Source organism: Miscanthus floridulus, chromosome 19 (genome assembly GCF_019320115.1).
Source record: "Miscanthus floridulus cultivar M001 chromosome 19, ASM1932011v1, whole genome shotgun sequence".
Taxonomy (NCBI): Eukaryota; Viridiplantae; Streptophyta; class Magnoliopsida; order Poales; family Poaceae; genus Miscanthus; species Miscanthus floridulus.
Genome location: NC_089598.1, coordinates 103,033,384 through 103,037,675, shown reverse-complemented (window position 1 = coordinate 103,037,675; position 4,292 = coordinate 103,033,384). Strand labels below are relative to the sequence as shown.

Here is a 4,292-nt window from a genome sequence, read left to right as displayed (position 1 = left end):
GGATGGATGTCTGAGCGGTTGAAAGAGTCGGTCTTGAAAACCGAAGTATTGATAGGAATACCGGGGGTTCGAATCCCTCTCCATCCGCGAGGGCATAAGTTCTCTCTTGCCTTATCTATAGATAAGACTCCTCGACTCGACGGATATGATGGATGGAATGGGTAGAAGGTTTAGGTTATTGTGTGTTGATTTAGTTAGGACTTTTTGTCTCCCTTTCGTTATCTTCCGCCCCTGGGGGGATGACCTGTGGGAGGGAGCTAAGTCGAAGATCTCGGTGTCGCCGTGAGTGGTTGATAAACAGCGATTGCTGTTTGATTTAGGGAGTCCTAACCCTGTGAAGCTTAACAGACAAAGAAAACGATAGAGACTTCCGGGTATAGGGTGACGACCTTAATGAATCAAGTATTCAGGTGGCAGAGTTATTAGCTACATAAGCGCTAAAATTCCTGAATACTTATTGCCCTGGCTTCTATGATCAACCCCTGGCACATTTAGGTTTTGATCTGAGGCTATCCTGGTCTGCAGGACCCAACACAAGTATTCATCCTTTCCAATCTGAAAAAGGTGTTGCCGAAAGCTTACCCTCTTCCACACGGATGCTACAGCCGCTATCACTTTTGCAGGAGGGGAATTACAGAGTTCGCCTCTCGACATCTTGTTTGGTAAACGGAATTTTGACCCAGGCGCCCTAGTGTTGCCTAACCGTTCGGCCGGAGATGTCGGATGCGAGATCTTTAGCTACTTGTATCAATTTGCCACAGTGTGCTTAGATACAATGCGCTGGCAGCTGAGGCTTGGCAGGATGGGAGTGAATTAAGGTCGAGGGAGCAGGAAAGAGTTTGTTATTCGCTATTGGCTTAGTACGGCCTATACATAATAGGGCCATGACGGTTTTGGCAAGGCCTTGAACTTCATATATCCCTTTTTTACTCAATCCAGAATACCGATAAAGTCAGATTGAATCATTTTATCGACCTTTCCTTTGGATTTATTATCATAGGTAGTGTTCGAGATCGCCTCTGTGCGGTGAACGCTCGAATGTAGCTAACATCAGTTTTGTCCTCGCGTGGTTGAAGGAGATGCTGCTGCTGGATGGAATGCTTCCGGGGCGCCATGATCCTTCTATCAGGAATAATCGAGGGCACTGACTGACTTGCATCAATCATCGCTCAGTGAGCTATTAATTGCCGCCAATAGCGCTTCGCTTGCATGCAAGGCGGCTAATAAAAGCGCCAGGTAGACGCGCGGAGATGCATTTTGAGTACAGGTGGTACTGGACAAGCTCTAGGGGAATAATCTCTTTCTTATTTCTTTCTTATTTCTTTCCCATGACGACTAGGAACGGGCAAATCAAGAATTTCACTTCGAATTCCGGACCTCAACATCCTGCTGCTCATGGTGTTTCACGATCAGTATTGGAAATGAACGGAGAAGTGGTGGAACGTGCGGAACCACATATTGGATCACTCCAGTGCGGCACGAAGCCGCTTGACGCTGAGTAGGCTCCTATGCCGCTAGCACGGTGGAGTAGCGCGTCATGAGCACCGGGCAAAGGGACGGTTGAGCAACTCAAGCGAACCGCTCTACCTGACTTTGGATAAAGATAGAAGGGAGAAGGTTGTGAAGGTGGCCTCGTTATCCACACATCTGGTCGGAGGACCGACCTGGGTTTTCACGAGCGTAGGCGGGTCCTGGAGTGCCCGTCAAGGGCGCTAGCGCATACCCCTGAGGTGATCATCACCACCTGCACCTCACATCTCGGCACAGTGGAACGTGTAACCCGCCTGCTGTCCAAGTCAACCACTTAATTTCCTGTAATTCATAGCGCCTAACAGAACGTAGCAGCAAGGGACAACCCACCCATACAGACAGCCTGCGGGGAGGATGGCACTACTGGCAAAGACCGTCTGGCGAAAACGCCGCAGGCGCGAAGCGTGGTGGGCCTGCGCCGGGGGAGCATAGGGAGGAAAGGGAGCCCGGACGGTGGAAGAGCCAGGGGAAGCCGGGTCATTTGACGGAAATGGAAGGTCCGAGCAGCTCATTCATTCTTGGAAAAAGAGGGGGGGAGCGAGCCAATGTATCAATGAATAGATACAGTCAACGGTAGACAGACAGCGCTGCCTACACGCGAATTAGCTTCCGAACAAGCAACGGATTGAGCAACTAGCGCGAAAAGCCGTTGCGCTAACGCGCATCCTCTTGCTGGTCGAGCGGTCTCAATTTCACTACAGGATTTGCGAATGAATGCTAGGCTGGGCCACCTCAAATGGCGTGAGCCGCATGCGGGGAGACCCGCACGTACTGGTTTTCAAGGGGGATCCGGCCGGCCGGCGCCCACCCGACTAGAGGGACTGAGAAATTAATCGAGTACAAAACTTATCTTCAAGCTTTACCTTATTTTGATCGTTCAGAGGGCGATCGCGGAGTCACTGAATGAAGTCCTCCCTCCCTTTCTTTCGGGGGTGCTGACCCGCTAGCGAGGCAGATATGACTAAGTGACATACTGAATATGGCGACGACTACAGCATGTCGTAGAAGGAGATAAGAGGTGGAGCCAACGACCCACTAAGACTCACGTATCTACAACTACATTCCCGAGCGGCAGTCAAACGGAGGCGTGAATGCAAGATGCCAGCGGAATGATCGACCGGACAGAGGCTAGGGCTGCTTTCTTCCCACCACGTCCTTCCTTGTGTGTCGGAGATATAAAGCGAGTGCACCGGAAAAGAAGGGGAACAGAGTCGATCTATTCCATGGCGAAGCATCCGAAGCATAACTGCACACTCACACGATCTTTGCCGAGAGATAGGAGCATTCGGTGGAACCGGTGAACTACACTTGCTTCTTGATAGATGTGTGGGACAGAGGGCTCGTGGTACCTGCTGCCCACCCTTCCTCCGCTTTGATAACCGTGTGAACGGAGAGTGGGCAGAGCAAAAGGGAAGGAGGTCCTCATACGGAGTCGCACACTTGAGCAGTGCGGGAGACTGGAGAATGGGTCGAGTAAACTCCCTTAGGGCCGATTAAATCACAGACGAGGTTCTTTATTTTTTCTTTTATATTTGGAGAAAAAAAGAAAGGCAGAGGTAAATACTTCGAAGAGGCGGCTCGGTAGGGATGGAATGGTCAATCGTCAAGTCAAGGATGACTTCTTTGTTGGCGAAACGATGGGGGAGAGAAAGCACGCCAGTGATTCTCTGAGCCGGTCTTCATTTCCAACGCCTCGGGAAACAGGTCGAGATAGATGACAGCACCTTTTTATCCTCTTCCTTACCGGGAAGGCGCACTTCTCTTCTTCTTCTGGCCTTCACCTCCTGCCCGGCCCGGAAATAGAACCCAGCCCCCTTTCTGATCCATTCATTTCTGCAAGCAGGCGGGATCCAGAGCTAAGCCCCCCTCCTATTCGAAGCCGGGTGTGGCCTCGCCCTTTTGCTCTTCCTTCGGTTTGGCTCCACGAAGGCGCCGCCTAGACTAGGAGCCCCACTCATATTCAAAAGGCGCCCAGCTTTCAAGACGATGATAATAAGTAGTTAGGCTGCCATTATTCCAATATCATGGAATAGCATGGCCCGGGGCTAAGGTAACTCCAGTGGGAGAGCCGTGTTATGGGTGACCTTATTGCACGGTTCAGAGAGCACTTGTGTATGTGATGCAAGTGAACGTGTACGAAAAAGCTATCGTAAAGTTTCGTTGTTCGTTCCGTCGTTGACCCTATCTATGTTTCTACGATGGCCCAAGAACACGCTCATTCTTCAGCCATAGAGACTTTTGAATTGTGAGGTACCATTACGAGCTCAATATATACGAGTGTTATTCTGTGAAATAACTCGAATTTCAAATCATTCACTTGCTTCAACTACTCATGCTATGGATGTGGGAGCATCAACTCCGTTCCTTTGGGCTTTTGAGGAGCGGGAGAAATTGTTGGAATTCTATGAAAGAGTCCCGGGAGCCAGGATGCATGCCAGTTTCATACGACCTGGTGGAGTGGCACAAGATCTGCCTCTTGGCTTATGTCGAGATATTGATTCCTCCACACAACAATTTGCTTCTCGTATCGACGAATTAGAAGAGATGTCAACCGGCAACCGTATCTGGAAACAACGATTAGTGGATATTGGTACTGTCACTGCACAGCAAGCAAAGGATTGGGGATTCAGTGGTGTAATGTTAAGAGGTCGTGCGACATGAAGACATTGATAGCAATATGGGGGAAGTTCCCATCAGGCAACAACGGTTCTGCCCGACCCTACAAAAGCATGCATATGTTGTCAGTGAAGATTTTGTGTGAA

The 4,292-nt window shown here is 50.0% G+C and overlaps 1 non-coding gene and 1 pseudogene across 1 annotated transcript; one reads left to right on the top strand and one right to left on the bottom strand.

The window, feature by feature from the left end:
* Positions 1-87, top strand: TRNAS-UGA (transfer RNA serine (anticodon UGA)). The gene has a single exon. It is a non-coding gene; the product is annotated as a tRNA-Ser (tRNA).
* Positions 88-2,394: 2,307 nt separating this feature from the next.
* LOC136529270 (uncharacterized) lies at positions 2,395-3,668 on the bottom strand (annotated as a pseudogene).
* Between the last annotated feature and the right edge of the window lie 624 nt (positions 3,669-4,292).